The sequence below is a fragment of the Coturnix japonica genome, chromosome 9 (genome assembly GCF_054131305.1).
Source record: "Coturnix japonica strain WE chromosome 9, WE-NBRP24, whole genome shotgun sequence".
Lineage (NCBI taxonomy): Eukaryota > Metazoa > Chordata > Aves > Galliformes > Phasianidae > Coturnix > Coturnix japonica.
Genome location: NC_140671.1, coordinates 23003139 through 23020000, shown reverse-complemented (window position 1 = coordinate 23020000; position 16862 = coordinate 23003139). Strand labels below are relative to the sequence as shown.

Genomic DNA, 16862 nt, shown 5'->3' with positions numbered 1-16862 from the left:
CCTCCAGGACCGGCGGCGGGCGAGCGGAAAACGGAACCCCGCCGCCCGAGACTGGCGGACGCGCTAGAGGAGAAGGCGACCTCGAGGCGGACGCCGCCCCAACACCGGAGGCCCTTTCCCGAGGCGGCACGCTCCGCAGCGGGCGGGGACGTCGGAAGGAAACCCCACGCACGTGGACCCCGGCGGCCCGAGGGGCGGAGGGGAGGCCGGCGGACGCCCCCAGCCCTTAACTTTCTAGCCCCTCACCTCGCTTCCCCGAACGGACGGTTTCCCTCGTTTGACACCCCGCCGCCTTGCTGCTCGCGGCCGGCACTCGCCGGGTCCCGAACAGGGGTCGGCGCCGGCGCCTCGCTCACGACTCACTGGGTACTCCTGCGGCTCGCGGGGCCGCTCAGCCGTCACACTGCCGGGCTCGGTCGGGCGAGCTCTCGGCCGCTCTCGGAGCGAGCCGGAGAGCGCCTCAACTCGCGTACGACGGGAAGCGAACCGGAGAGGAGACCGCCCGTGCCTGAACACCTGACGCCGCAGCGGCTTCCCTGGGATGGGGAACGCAGAAGCGCCGGACCCGCCGGGGGCCTTCACCGACGCGACCCGAATGGCCTCATCGATCGACGGAAATAAAGGGGCAGCAGGGTGGGGGCGGGAGGGGTAGGGTGCGGTGAGGTGGAGGAGGAGGGACGGTGGGGGAAGGCACGAGCCCTTCCACCCGGGCGCGGCGGAAAGACCGCACGCGCACGTGCGTGTGGGTGTGCGTGGGCAACGTCCGCCGAGAGGTGCTCGCCCTTGCCTGAACACCGGCCCGCCCCCACGCCGCCCCGAACGACACGGGGAGCGGGATTGAGCCGGCCCGCCGGGAAGCCTCTCCGACTCGCCCGAGGAGCACCACGGTGGATCGGGTCGGGGCTCCCGCGTGCGAGTGAGAGCGGTGCGAAAGGGAGAACGTGGCGCCGCCGCCACGACAAGCGAGCTCCGGGTCCCCCTTCTCCATCCCTCGTGACGGCGGGACCCGCCGGGGACGCCCCCGGCCCATCTGCGTCCGACTGCCGGCCGCCCGGCACGCTGGCCCGCGCCCTTTTCTTCCCTCTCCCTGCCTGCCTGTCTGCCTTCCTTCCTCCCTCCCTCCTCGGGGCTCTTCCCATGGCAGTGCGGGGAGACGCCTGCCCACGCTCACTCTCTCGCGCCTTTCGCCCCAATTTTGGCGGGTTCCCCGCTCGCGGAACGAGCGAACGCCATAGTCCGGGGCCGAACTGCGACACGGGCAGCGAACATCCGACCGACGGAGGCCACCGGACCGAACGAACCAAGCGGCGCAACAGAAAGCCGCAACCGAAAAACTCCACAGCCCGGCGCTCAACCGCGCTCGCCTGCGCCCGCTCGTTGCCGCCTCTGGAGACGAGCACGCGCTCGCTCCTGCAGACGAAAACGGAAGGCGTAAGAAAAAACTGCATCGGAAAAGAACGGCGCCGACTACCGGCAGCGGCGCCGAGGGTAAGCGGCGCTCTACGTCGACGTAGCGGTAGGTAAGAACCTACAGCGACCCCCCAGCAAGCTCCGGAGCTTTACCGCCCCCCATCTCACAGGGCGGCAAAGCCTAGCCGAAAGCGGGTAGACCTGGCAGCTACACGCAAGCCGCATGGGCAGCGACCCCTAGCCGCCGCCGCCGAGCACCACGGCCCGCTCGGAGCCGGGTAGACCGTGCCGACCTAGCCGAGCCGCATAGGCAGCGACCCCTAGCCGCCGCCGCCGAGCACCACAGCCCGCTCGGAGCCGAGTAGACCGTGCCGACCTAGCCGAGCGGCATAGGCAGCGACCCCTAGCCGCCGCCGCCGAGCACCACGGCAAGCTCGGAGCCGGGAAGACCGTGCCGACCTAGCGGAGAAGCATAGGCAGCGACACCTAGCCGCCACCGCCAAGCACCACGGCCCGCTCAGAGCCGGGTAGACCGTGCCGACCTAGCCGAGCCGCATAGGCAGCGACCCCTAGCCGCCGCCGCCGAGCACCACGGCCCGCTCGGAGCCGGGTAGACTGTGCCGACCTAATCGAGCCGCATGGGCAGCGACGCCTTGCCGCCGATGCCGAGCACCCTAGCCCGCTCGGAGCCGGGTAGACCGTGCCGACCTAGTCGAGACGCTTAGGTAGCGACACCTAGCACCTGCCGCCAAGCACCACGGCCCTCTCGGAGCCGGGTAGACCGTGCCGACCAAGTCGAGACGTTTAGGCAGCGACCTCTAGCCCCCGCCGCCGAGCACAACGGACCGCTTGGAGCTGGGTAGACCGTGCCGACCTAGCCGAGCCGCATACGCAGCGACCCCTAGCCGCCGCCGCCGAGCACCACGGCCCGCTCGGAGCCGGGTAGACCGTGCCGACCTAGTCGAGACGCATAGGAAGCGACCCCTAGCCCCCGCCGCCTAGCACCACGGCCCGCTCGGAGCTGGGTAGACCGTGCCGACCTAGCTGAGCCGCATAGGCAGGGACCCCTAGCCGCCGCTGCCGAGCACCACAGCCCGCTCAGAGCCGGGTAGACCGTGCCGACCTAGCCAAGCCGCATAGGCAGCGACCCCTAGCTGCCGCCGCCGAGCACCACGGCAAGCTCGGAGCCGGGAAGACCGTGCCGACCTAGCGGAGAAGCATAGGCAGCGACACCTAGCAGCCGCCGCCGAGCAGCACGGCCCGCTCGGAGCCGGGTAGACCGTGCCGACCTAGACGAGCCGCATACACAGCGACCCCTAGCCGCCGCCGCCGAGCACCACGGCCCGCTCGGAGCCGGGTAGACCGTGCCGACCTAGTCGAGACGCATAGGAAGCGACCCCTAGCCCCCGCCGCCGAGCACCACGGCCCACTCAGAGCTGGGTAGACCGTGCCGACCTAGCTGAGCCGAATAGGCAGGGACCCCTAGCCGCCGCCGCCGAGCACCACGGCCCGCTCGGAGCCGGGTAGACCGTGCCGACCTAGCCGAGCCGCATAGGCAGCGACCCCTAGCCGCCGCCGCCGAGCACCACGGCAAGCTCGGAGCCGGGAAGACCGTGCCGACCTAGCGGAGAAGCATAGGCAGCGACACCTAGCCGCCGCCGAGCAGCACGGCCCGCTCGGAGCCGGGTAGACCGTGCCGACCTAGACGAGCCGCATAGGCAGCGACCCCTAGCCGCCGCCGCCGAGCACCACGGCCCGCTCGGAGCCAGGTAGACCGTGCCGACCTAGTCGAGACGCATAGGAAGCGACCCCTAGCCCCCGCCGCCGAGCACCACGGCCCGCTCGGAGCTGGGTAGACCGTGCCGACCTAGCTGAGCCGAATAGGCAGGGACCCCTAGCCGCCGCCGCCGAGCACCACGGCCCGCTCGGAGCCGGGTAGACCGTGCCGACCTAGCCGAGCCGCATAGGCAGCGACCCCTAGCCGCCGCCGCCGAGCACCACGGCAAGCTCGGAGCCGGGAAGACCGTGCCGACCTAGCGGAGAAGCATAGGCAGCGACACCTAGCCGCCGCCGCCAAGCACCACGGCCCGCTCGGAGCCGGGTAGACCGTGCCGACCTGCCGCATGGGCAGCGACGCCTACCGCCGACACCGTGCCCCCCCCCCCCCTTACTCCCCCCCCCCGCCCCCCACGGAGATGCTCGGAGCCGGGTACACAGTGCCGGCGCAGCGGAGCAGCCACGAGAGCGGCACTTGGCCACTTCCGCGGAACGTCCGAGCCGAGCTGAGTCCGCCTGGAGAGGCTGGACCGTGCCGCCGCGGCTCAGATCGCCCGACTCCGCCGAGGAGCATCCGAGCCGAGCGGAACCCGCCGGGAGCGGTTGGACCGTACCGGCGCACTCGAGCCGCCGCGGCTCAGATCGCCGGATGCCGCCGAGGAACGTCCGAGCCGAGCGGAGCCCGCCGGGAGAGGCTGGACCGTGCCGGCGCACCCGAGCCTCCGCGGCTGAGACCCCCCGGACACCACTGAGGAACGTCCGAACCGAACGGAGCCCGCCGGGAGAGGCTGGACCGTGCTGGCGCACACGAGCCTCCGCGCTGGCCAGCGGTCGCTGCACGTCCGGCTCGAGTTGGTCGGCACGGTCTACCTGGCTCCGAGCGGACCGAAGCTCATGCGGCGGCGGCCAGGGGTCGCTGAGCGGCGGCCGGCTCACGTCGGCACGGTCTACCCTGCTCCGCCGTGGATGCTAGAGGTCGCTGACAGACGGGCTGGCAGACGTGCAGTGACACCTAGCGACCGCCGCCGAGCCCTCGCGCACCCACGGAGCAGGGTAGACCGTGCCGACCTAGTCGAGACGCTTAGGCAGCGACCCCTAGCCCCCGCCGCCGAGCACCACGGCCCGCTCGGAGCCGAGTAGACCGTGCCGACCTAGCCGAGCCGCATAGGCAGCGACCCCTAGCCGCCGCCGCCGAGCACCACGGCCCGCTCGGAGCCGGGTAGACCGTGCCGACCTAGTCGAGCCGCATGGGCAGCGACGCCTAGCCGCCGACGCCGTTCCCCCCCTCCCCCCCTTAGTCCCCCCCCCCCCCCCGGAGACGCTCGGAGCCGGGTACACAGTGCCGGCGCAGCAGAGCAGCCACGAGAGCGGCACTTGGCCACTTCTGCGGAACGTCCGAGCCGAGCTGAGTCCGCCTGGAGAGGCTGGACCGTGTCGCCGCGGCTCAGATCGCCCGACTCCGCCGAGGAGCGTCTGAGCCGAGCGGAACCCGCCGGGAGTGGTTGGACCGTGCCGGCGCAGGATGGAGGCAGAGTTTGAGACCCGCTGCCCCGTGTGCCTGGAGAACTGGGACAGCGCAGCATACGCCATGCCTTGCTGCCACCAGGTCTGCTTCCGCTGCATCCAGCGGTGGACAAGCACCAGGCCCCAGTGTCCGCTGTGCAAACGGGATGTGAAGACCATCATTCACTCCGTGCAAGCGGACGACAACTACAAGGAGGTGGAGGTCAGACCAGCTGCACAGGCATCCGTTGCTACACGGAGACCCGCACTCCACCACGCAGCCCGGCCATGGCCTGCAGTGCCCACGCATCCTCTGGGCGGCCTCTCCCCTGCCACCTGGGCTTCCCTCTTCAGGGAGCAGCCGGCCCTGCTGCGGCCCCTGCGGTCCTGGCTGCGCCAGAACCTGCACCGCATCCTGGGCACCGAGGGGCCACAGGCAAATATCCTGGTTGACAGTGTCATCGGGGCCCTGCTCCTCATAGGCTTGGCAGAGGGGATCCTGATAGAAATGCTGGATCCTGACCTGCACGGCCACACAGTGACCTTTGTGAGGCGCTTCATCGCCTTTGCGGTGCGGAGGTGCAGCCGGGTGGCAGGCCGCTTCCTGGGCCTCAACATCCCCCCTGCTCCTGGGGCACAGGAGGCCACAGCAGCAGAGCCCAGAGCTGCCACACCAGAGGAGCCACCTGTCCCTGGCTCAGCACCCTCCAGCAGCCCTGCCAGCTCCAACAGGGACGAAATGCTGGGCAGGGCAACACAAGAGGTTCGTGGGCATCCCAGCCGCCCACACGGCAACCCTGCAACTGTCACCACAGAGCAGGCAGCGCCTCAGGAGGAGCCAGGAGAGCCTGTGGCAGGGCCCTCCGGCACCAGCCCACCTGAGGGGACCCGGCGAGCCCCGAAGAGGAAGGCCGGCGACTCACAGGCCTCAGCACCATCAAAGAAGAGGCCACCCCACCGGCAGCAATAGAAGAGCCCATGGGGCAGCTGAGGAGGCTGGGGCCAGGCAGCACCTGGGACACACACTGGCCCCAATGGACCCTTGTCATCACCGTCCAATTCAACCTCAAATAGAAAACAGAAAGACTGCAAACAATAAATTAACATTGAAAAAAACTGAAAAACAAAGTGTTGGTATTGAGTGTTGGTATTGACAACAGCACAGCTGTTGACGCTTCCCCATCCTTGACGCTCTCTCCCCTTTTTCCTACTGCCGTGCAACTGCTGCCACTGTTGCATTCCAGACACGAACCCCACGGGCTTCAGAGAGGGCAATGGCAAATCTCTGCTCCTGGGGACCAACATCCACAGGCCGTGCTACAGCTGGGGTCAGCCAGCCGGAACAGAACCACCAGTCCTGCTGGACACCAGGCTGAACCTGCAAGGAACCCACCCGGGCTGCCTTGCCGAACGCTGTCCTGGGCTGCGTGAGGCCAGGTGCCACCCGTGGGTGAAGGGCGGTTATCCCGCCCTCTGCTCAGCCCTGAGGAGGTCACAGCTGGAGCGCTGGGACAGCAGCTGGGCTACCCAGCACAGGGGATAACAACACACTTCTTCCCATTACGAGTGGACCATTCGCTTCTACCACTCCAGATCCGCAGCCCATCCCTGTACAACCGCTCTTAAGTAGGGACCTATACACTTCCTTCTTTGCAGGCATTTGAAATGTCTCTACAGAAGACAAAACCAGACAAAAATCTTTCCGTGCCTATCCACACCACGTTCCTAAGACAACACAGCTGGTTCTTAAACATGGTAGTACGTACCCTTGGTTTACTGCACATCTGGTGAACAGAAAGTTCTCCAGCCTCACTACGGAATAAAGAACTCCACCGTCATTCCCATGCTCCCTATGAAGCATACTGAGCTCCAACACTCACTCAGTCCCTCACTCAATCTTCCCCCTGCTAATGTTCTTCCATCTAATTCCACCTCACATCACAACACAAGCTGTCACAGCCTGGTGTACAGTCTCATCAAAGGGAACGCTGCTTGTTTGCCATCAGAATTCATTCAAAAATGAAACAATTCAACAACCATCAACCACTACTTCTCATATTACCTACAGGCAACAATGCCTGAAGAACTGGAGTGTCAGATGGCATGCAAAACATTAGAAGTTGGCTCGTAGGAATGAAAGAATTTCATGAGAGAACGGGGCTAATGACACAAGGAGCGCCATAGACATCAAAGATAACCACTGGAAGAACCGATGGGATTAATAACTCTTTTGACAAATGAAATGGATGCGACAAAAGACAGAAATTACTAATCACAAAAGAACTTGACGTGCGTGAAAACAGAGGACACTCAAAGTCCATGACGTGTTAAATCGCCACTAAGATCATCACGTCCATCTATCAGAGACAAACATGAACTTTTATTGAATACTACACGCCATACGTGTTTTGCATGTGTGTAATGGCCAGGGAGACCTGTCAGATCTATGGGGCAGGAGCTACTGTGGGGCAGATGTGCATCAGATCTATGGGGCAGGAGATGCTGTGGGGATGATATGGGTCAGATCTATGGAGCAGGAGCAGCAGTGGAGATGATGAGGTTCAGAACTATGTGGTAGGAGATGATGTGGGACAATGTGGGTCAGATCTATGGGGCAGTTGCATCTGTGGGGCTAATTGGGGTAAGATCTATGGGGCAGGAGCTCTTGTGGGTCAGATCTATGGAGGAGGAGCTGCTTTGGGGCTGATGTTGGTCAGATCTATGGGGCAGGAGCTGCTGTGGGGCACATGTGTATCAGATTTATGGGGCAGGAGCTGTTGTGGTGCACATGTGGGTCAGATCTATGAGGCAGGACCTGCAGTGGGACAGATGTAGATCAGATCTATGGGGCAGGAGCTGCTATGGGGCTGATTGGTGTCAGATCTATGGGGCAGGAGCTGCTCTGCGGCATATGTGGGTCAGATCTATGGGGCAGGAGCTGCTGTGGGGCAGATATGGTTCATATCTATGGGCAAGGAGCTGCTGTGGCACAGATCTATGGGGCAGAAGATGCAGTGGGGCAGATGTGCATCAGATCTATGGGGCAGGAGCTGCTGTGTGGCTGATGTGGTTCAGATCTATGGGGCAGAAGCTCATGTGGGGCTGATATGGGTCAGATCTACGGAGCAGGAGCAGCTTTGGTGCAGATGAGAGTCAGATCTATGGGGCAGTAGCTGCTGTGGGTCAGATCTACGGAGCAGGAGCTGCTCTGGGGCACATGTGGTTCAGATCTGTGGGGCAGGTGCTGCTGTGGGGAAGATGTGGGTCAGATCTATGGGGCAGGAGCTGCTATGGGGCACATGTGTATCAGATCTATGGGGCAGGAGCTGCTGTGGGGCAGATGTAGGTCAGATCTATGAGTCAGGAACTGCTGTGGAGCTGATGTGGGTCAGATCTATGGGGCAGGAGCTGCTGTGGTGCTGCTTGGCGTCAGATCTATGGACAGGAGCTTCTTTGGTGCACATGTGGGTCAGATCTATGGGGCAGGAGCTGCTGTGTGGCTGATATGGGTCAGATCTATGTGGCATGCACTGCTGTGGGGTATATGTGGGTCAGATCTATGGGGCAGGAATTGCTGTGTGGATGATGTGGCTCAGATCTATGGGGCAGGAGCTGCTATGGGGCAGATGTGGGTCAGATCTATGGGGCAGGAGCTGCAGTGGGGATGATTGCGGTAAATCTATAGGGCAGGAGCTGCTGTGAGGCAGATGTGGGTCAGATCTATTGGGAAGGATCTGCTGTGGTGCTGCTTGGCGTCAGATCTATGGACAGGAGCTTCTTTGGTGCACATGTGGGTCAGATCTATGGGGCAGGAGCTGCTGTGTGGCTGATATGGGTCAGATCTATGTGGCATGCACTGCTGTGGGGTATATGTGGGTCAGATCTATGGGGCAGGAATTGCTGTGTGGATGATGTGGCTCAGATCTATGGGGCAGGAGCTGCTATGGGGCAGATGTGGGTCAGATCTATGGGGCAGGAGCTGCAGTGGGGATGATTGCGGTAAATCTATAGGGCAGGAGCTGCTGTGAGGCAGATGTGGGTCAGATCTATTGGGAAGGATCTGCTGTGGGGTAGGGGTGGGTCACATCAATGAGGCACGAGCTGCTGTGGGCAGATGTGGGTCTGATCTATGGGGCAGAAGCTGCTGTGGGTCAGATCTATGGGGCAGGAGTTGCTGTGGGGCACATGTGGGTCGGATCTATGGGTCAGGAGCTGCTGTGTGGTAGATGTGGGTCAGATCAATGGTACAGAAGCAGCTTTTTGGGTGGTGTGGCTAAGATATATGGGGCAGGAGCTGCTATGGGGCAGATGTGGGTGAGATATATGGGGCAGGATCTGATCTGGGAATGATTGCGGTAAGATCTATAGGGCAGGAGCTGCTGTGGGGTAGAGGTGGGTCAGATCAATGGGGCAGGACCTATGTGGGGCAGAGGGGGTTCTTATCTATTGGGCAGGAGCTGCTGTGGGGAACATGTGGGTCAGGTCTATAAGGCAGGTGCTGCTGTGGGGCTAATTGGGGTAAGATCTATGGGGCAGGAGCTGATGTGGGTCAGATATATGGGGCAGGAGCTGCTGCGGGGCTGATGTGGGTCAGATCTATGGGGTAGAAGCTGCTATGGGGCACATGTGTATCAGATCTATGGGGCAGTAGCTGTTGTGGGGCACATGTGGGTAAGATCAATAGGGCAGGAGCTGTAGTGGGGCAGATGTGGGTCAGATCTATGGGCAGTAGCTGCTGTGGGGCAGATGTGGGTCTGATCTATGGGGCAGGAGCTGCTCTGGATCACATGTGGGTCAGATATATGGGGCAGGAGCTGCTGTGGGGATGATTTGGGTCAGATCTAATGGGCAGGAGCTGCTATGGGGCAGATGTGGGTCTGATCTATGGGGCAAGAGTTGCTGTGGGGCTGATATGGGTCAGTTCTATTGGGCAGGAGCTGCTGTGTGGCTGATGAGGGTCAGATCTATGGGGCAGGAGCTGCTGTGTGGCTGATGATTTGGGTCAGATCTATGGGGCAGTAGCTGCTGTGGGGCTGATGTTGGTAAGATCTATGGGGCAGGAGCTGCTATGGAGCAGATATGGGTCATCTTGATGGGCCAGGAGCTGCTGTGGTGCAGATGTGGGTCAGATCTATGGGGCAGTAGCTGATGTGGGGCAGATGTGGGTCAGATCTATGGAGCTGGAGATGCTGTGGGTCAGATCTATGGGGCAGGTGATGCTGTGGGTCAGATCTATGGGGCAGGATCTGCTGTGGGGCACATGTGGATCAGATCTATGGGGCAGGAGCTTCTATGGGGCTGATGTGGGCCAGATCTATGGGGCAGGATATGCTGTCGGGTAGATATGGGTCAGATCTATGGGGCAGGAACTGCTGTGGGGGAGATGTGGATCTATTCTATTGGGCAGGAGCTGCTGTGGGGCTGATGTGGGTCAGATCTATGAGGCAGGAGCTGCTGTGGGGCAAATGTGGGTCAGACCAATGGGGCAGGAGCTTCTGTGGGGCTGATGTGGGTCAGATCTATGGGGCAGGAGCTTCTATGGGGCTGATGTGGGACATTTCTATGGGGCAGGAAATGCTGTGGGTCACATGTGCGTCAGATCTATGGTGCAGGAGCTGCTGTGGGGCAGATGTGGGTCAGATCTATGGGCAGTAGCTGCTGTGGGGCAGATGTGGGTCTGATCTATGGGGCAGGAGCTGCTCTGGATCACATGTTGGTCAGATATATGGGGCAGGAGCTGCTGTGGGGATGATTTGGGTCAGATCTATGGGGCAGGAGCTGCTATGGGGCAGATGTGGGTCTGATCTATGGGGCAGGAGTTGCTGTGGGGCTGATGTGGGTCAGTTCTATGGGGCAGGAGCTGCTGTGTGGCTGATGAGGGTCAGATCTATGGGGCAGGAGCTGCTGTGTGGCTGATGATTTGGGTCAGATCTATGGGGCAGTAGCTGCTGTGGGGCTGATGTTGGTCAGATCTATGGGGCGGGAGCTGCTGTGGGGTAGATATGGGTCATCTTGATGGGCCAGGAGCTGCTGTGGTGCAGATGTGGGTCAGATCTATGGGGCAGTAGCTGCTGTGGGGCAGATGTGGGTCAGATCTATGGGGCAGGTGATGCTGTGGGGCTGATGTGGGTCAGATCTATGTGGCAGGAGCTGCTCTGGGGCATATGTGGGTCAGATCTATGGGGCAGGAGCTGCTGTGGGGCTGATTTGGGTCAGATCTATGGGGCAGGAGTTGCTGTGGGGCTGATGAGGGACAGATCTATGGGGCAGGAACTTCTGTGGAGCATATGTGGGTCAGATCTATGGGTCAGGAGCTTCTCTGGGGCACATGTGGGTCAGATCTATAGGGCAGGAGCTGCTGTGGAACTGATGTGGGTCAGTTCTATGGGGCAGGAGCTGCTGTGGGGCAGATGTGGGTCAGATCTATGGGGCAGGAGCTGCTGTGGTGCAGATGTGGGTCAGATCTATGGGGCAGTAGCTGATGTGGGGCAGATGTGGGTCAGATCTATGGAGCTGGAGATGCTGTGGGTCAGATCTATGGGGCAGGATCTGCTGTGGGGCACATGTGGATCACATCTATGGGGCAGGAGCTTCTATGGGGCTGATGTGGGCCAGATCTATGGGGCAGGATATGCTGTCGGGTAGATATGGGTCAGATCTATGGGGCAGGAACTGCTGTGGGGAAATGTGGATCTATTCTATTGGGCAGGAGCTGCTGTGGGGCTGATGTGGGTCAGATCTATGAGGCAGGAGTTGCTGTGGGGCACATGTGGGTCAGACCAATGGGGCAGGAGCTTCTGTGGGGCTGATGTGGGTCAGATCTATGGGGCAGGAGCTTCTATGGGGCTGATGTGGGACATTTCTATGGGGCAGGAAATGCTGTGGGTCACATGTGCGTCAGATCTATGGTGCAGGAGCTGCTGTGGGGCAGATGTGGGTCAGATCTATGGGCAGTAGCTGCTGTGGGGCAGATGTGGGTCTGATCTATGGGGCAGGAGCTGCTCTGGATCACATGTTGGTCAGATATATGGGGCAGGAGCTGCTGTGGGGATGATTTGGGTCAGATCTATGGGGCAGGAGCTGCTATGGGGCAGATGTGGGTCTGATCTATGGGGCAGGAGTTGCTGTGGGGCTGATGTGGGTCAGTTCTATGGGGCAGGAGCTGCTGTGTGGCTGATGAGGGTCAGATCTATGGGGCAGGAGCTGCTGTGTGGCTGATGATTTGGGTCAGATCTATGGGGCAGTAGCTGCTGTGGGGCTGATGTTGGTCAGATCTATGGGGCAGGAGCTGCTGTGGGGTAGATATGGGTCATCTTGATGGGCCAGGAGCTGCTGTGGTGCAGATGTGGGTCAGATCTATGGGGCAGTAGCTGCTGTGGGGCAGATGTGGGTCAGATCTATGGGGCAGGTGATGCTGTGGGGCTGATGTGGGTCAGATCTATGTGGCAGGAGCTGCTCTGGGGCATATGTGGGTCAGATCTATGGGGCAGGAGCTGCTGTGGGGCTGATTTGGGTCAGATCTATGGGGCAGGAGTTGCTGTGGGGCTTATGAGGGACAGATCTATGGGGCAGGAACTTCTGTGGAGCATATGTGGGTCAGATCTATTGGTCAGGAGCTTCTCTGGGGCACATGTGGGTCAGATCTATAGGGCAGGAGCTGCTGTGGAACTGATGTGGGTCAGTTCTATGGGGCAGGAGCTGCTGTGGGGCAGATGTGGGTCAGATCTATGGGGCAGGAGCTGCTGTGGGGCAGATGTGGGTCAGATCTATGGGGCAGGAGCTGCTGTGGGGCAGATGTGGGTCAGAACAATGGGGCAGGATCTGCTGTGGGGCAGATTTTCATCACATCTATGTGGGAGAAGATGGTTTCGGGCTGATGGGGGTCTCATCTATGTGGCAGGAGCTGCTGTGGGGCTGATGTGGGTCGTATCTTTAGGGCAGGAGCTGCTGTGGGTCAGATCTATGGGGCAGGATATGCAGTGGGGTAGATGTGGATCAGATCTATGGGGCAGGCGCTGCTGTGTGTCTGATATGGGTCAGATCTATGGGGCAGGAGCTGCCATGGGGCAGATCTATTAGGCAGGAGCTGCAGTGGGTCTCATGTTGTTCAGATCTATGGGGCAGGAACTGCAGTGGGTCTCATGTTGTTCAGATCTATGGGGTTGGAGCTGCTGTGGGGCACATGTGGGTCAGATCTATGAGGCAGGAGCTGCTTTGGGAAAGATGTGGGTCTTATCTATGGGGCAGGAGTAGCTGTGGGGCAGATGAGGGTCAGAATTATGGGGAAGGAGCTGCTGTGGGTCTGAGGGGTGTCGGATCTATGGGGCAGGAGCTGTTGTGGGGCATATGTGTGTCAGATCTATGGAGCAGGAGCTGCTGTGGGGCTGATGTTGGTCTTATCAATGGGGCAGGAGATGCTGTGGGTGTAGGTCTATGGGGCAGAAGCTGCTGTCAGGCATATGTGAGCCAGATGTATCAGGCAGGAGCTGCTGTGGGTCAGATGTGGGTCACATCTTTGGGGCAGGAGCTGAGGTGGGGCAGAGGTGGGACTGATCTATTGGGCAGGAGCTACTGTGGATATGATGTGGGTCAGATCTATAGGGAAGGTTCTGCTGTGGGGCTGATGTGGGTCACATCTATGGAGCAGGAGCTGCTGTGAGGCACATGTGGGTCGGGTCTATGGGGGAGGTGCTGCTGTGGGGAAGATGTGGGTCTGATCAATGGGGAAGGATCTGCTGTGGGGATGATGTGGGTCAGATCTATGGGGCAGGAGCTGCTGTGTGACTGATGAGGGTCAGAACTATGGGGCACGAGATGCTGTGGAGATGATGTGGGTAAGATCTATGGGCCAGGAGCTGCTGGGGGCTGATGTAGGTCAGATCTATGGGGCAGGAGCTGCTGTGGGGCAGATGTGGGTCAGATATTTGGGGCAGGAGATGCTGTGGTTCAAATCTATGGGGCAGGAGATGCTGTGGAGATGATGTGGGTCAGATATTTGGGGCAGGAGATGCTGTGGTTCAGATCTATGGGGCAGAAGCTGCTGTGGGGCTGATGTGGGTAAGATCTATGGGGTAGGAGCTGCTGTGGGGCAGATGTGATTCAGATCTATGTGGCAGGAGCTGCTGTGGGGCTGATGTGGGTCAGATCTATGGGGCAGGAGCTGCTGTGGGGGTGACGTGGGTCAGATATATGGGGCAGTAGCTGATGTGGGGCAGATGTGGGTCCGAACAATTGGGCAGGAGCTCCTGTGGAGATTATGTGGGTAAGATCTATGGGGCAGATGCTGCTGTCAGGCAAATATGAGTCAGATCTATGGGACAGGAGCTGCTGTGGGGCAGATCTATGGGACAGGAGCTGCTGTGTGGCTGATGTGGGTCAGATCTATGGGGCAGGTGCTGCTGTGTGTCAGATGTATGGGGAAGGAGTTGCTGTGGGACAGATCTATGGGACAGGAGAGTCTCTGGGGCTGATGTGGGTCACATCTATGGGGCAGGAGCTGCTGTGGGGTAGATGTGGGTCAGATCTATGGGGCAGGAGCCGCTTTGGGGCTTATGGGGGTTAGATCATTTCGGTAGGAGCTGCTGTGGGTCAGATATATGGGGCAGGAGATGCAGTGGGGCAGTAGTGGGTCAGATCTATTGAGAAGGATCTGCTGTGGGGTAGATGTGGGTCAGATATATGGGGCAGGAGCTGCTGTGGGGTAGATGTGGGTCAGATATATGGGGCAGGAGCTGCTGTGGGGCAGATGTGGGTCTGATCTATTGGGCAGGAGATGTTGTGGGTCAGATCTATGGGGCAGAAGCTGCTCTGGGGCTGATTTGGGTCAGTTTTATGGGAAAGGTGCTGCTTTGGGGCTGATGTGGGTCAGATCTATGGGGCAGGTGGTGCTGTTGGTCTCATTGGTGTAAGATCTATGGGGCAGGAGCTGCTGTGGGACTGATGTGGGTCAGATCTATTTGTCAGGAGCTTCTCTGTGGCACATGTGGGTCAGATCTATGGGGAGGGAGCAGCTGTGGGACTGATGGGGTTTAGATCAATTGAGCAGGAGCTGCTGTCGGTCAGAACTATGGGGCAGGAGCTGCTGTGAGGCAGAGGTGGGTCAGATCTATGGGGCACGAGCTGCTGTGGGTCAGATCTATGGGGCAGGAGCTGCTGTGGGACACATGTGGTTCAGATTTATGGGTAGGTGTAGGCTCATGTGGGTCAGATCTATGGGGCAGGAGCTGCTGTGTGGCTGATGAGGGTCAGATCTATGGGGCAGGAGCTGCTGTGTGGCTGATGATTTGGGTCAGATCTATGGGGCAGTAGCTGCTGTGGGGCTGATGTTGGTCAGATCTATGGGGCAGGAGCTGCTGTGGGGCAGATCTATGGGACAGGCTCTGCTCTGGGGCACATCTGGGTAAGATCTATGGGGCAGCAGCTGCTGTGGGGTAGATGTGGGTCAGATCTATGGGGCAGGAGCTGCTGTGGGGCAGATGTAGGTCAGATCTATGGGGCAGGAGCTCTTGTGGGACTGATGAGGGTCAGACCTCTAAGGCTGGAGCTGATCTGGTTCAGATCTATGTGTCAGGAGCTGATGTGGGTCAGATCTATGGGGTAGAAGCTGTTGTGTTGCAGATGAGGGTCAGATCTATGTGGCAGGAGCTGCTGTGGGGCTGATGTGGGTCAGATCTGTTGGGCAGGAGCTGCTGTGGGGTAGACGTGGGTAAGATCTATGTGGCAGGAGCTGCTGTCGGGCTGATGTGGGTCAGATCTATGGGGCAGGAGCTGCTGTGGGGCAGATGTGGGTCTGATCTATGGGGCAGGAGCTGCTGTGTGTCAGATATATGGGGCAGGAGAAGCTGTGGGTCAGATCTATGGGGCAGGAGCTGCTGTGGGCACATGTGGTTCATATCTATTGGGAAGGAGCTGCTGTGGGGCAGATGTGGGTCATATCAATGGGGTAGCTGTTGCTGTGGGTTAGATCAATGGGGCTGAAGCTCCTTTCGGGCATATGTGAGTCAGATGTATAGCAATACCTGACCCATAGATGTGACCCTCATCAGCCTCACAGCAGCTCCTGCCCCATAGATCTGACCAACATCAGCCCCACAGCAGCTCCTGCCCCATAGATCTGAACCACATCTGACCAACAGCAGCTCCTGCCCCATAGATCTGACTCACATATGCCCGACAGCAGCTTCTGCCCCATAGATCTAACCCACAGCATCTCCTTCCCCATTGATATGACCGTCATCAGACCCACAGCTGCTCCAACCCAATAGATATGACCCACATATACCCCTCAGCAGGTTATGCCCCATAGATCTGACCCACATGTGCCCCAGAGCAACTCCTGCCCCATAGATCTGACCCACAGCAGCTCCTGCCCCATAGATCAGACCCACATCTGCCCCACAGCAACTCCTGCCCCATAGATCTGACCCACATGTGCACCACAGCAGCTCCTGCCCCATCGATCTGACCCACATGTGCCCCACAACAGCTCCTGCCCCATAGATCTGATACACATGTGCCCCATAGCAGCTCCTGCCCCATAGATCTGACCCACAGCAACCCCACAGCATCTCCTGCCCCGTAGATCTGACCCACAGCAGCTCCTGCCCAATAGATCAGTCCCACCTCTACCCCACAGCAGATCCTTCCCAATAGATCTGACCCACATCTGCCTCACAGCAGCTCCTGCCCTATAGATCTTACCGCAATCAGCCCCACAGCATTTCCTGCCCCATAGATCTGACCCACATCTACCCCACAGCAACTCTGGCCCCATAGATCTGACCCACATGTGCCCCACAGCAGCTCCTGCCCCATAGATCTGACACACATATACCCCAGTGCTGGTCCTGCACAATAGATCTGACCAACATCTACCCCACAGCAGCTCCTGCCCCATAGATCTTACCAACATCAGCGCCATAGCATCTCCTGCCCCATAGATCTGACACACAGCAGCTCCTGCCCCATAGATCTGACCCACATCTGCACTACAGCAGCTCCTGCCCCATACATCTGACTCACATATGCCCCACAGCTACTCCTGCCCCATAGATCTGACCAACATCTACCCCACAGCAGCTCCTGCCCCATAGATCTCACTCACATGTGCCCCAGAGCAGATCCTGCCCCATAGATCAGACCCACAACTACCACACAGCAGCTCCTGCCCCATA

General features: G+C 60.1%; 1 long non-coding RNA gene across 1 annotated transcript in view; it reads right to left on the bottom strand.

Annotated features, from left to right (window-relative positions):
* Nucleotides 1-16862, bottom strand: part of LOC146759860 (uncharacterized) — a 130714-nt gene that overhangs the window by 88107 nt on the left and 25745 nt on the right. The window lies entirely within an intron of this gene.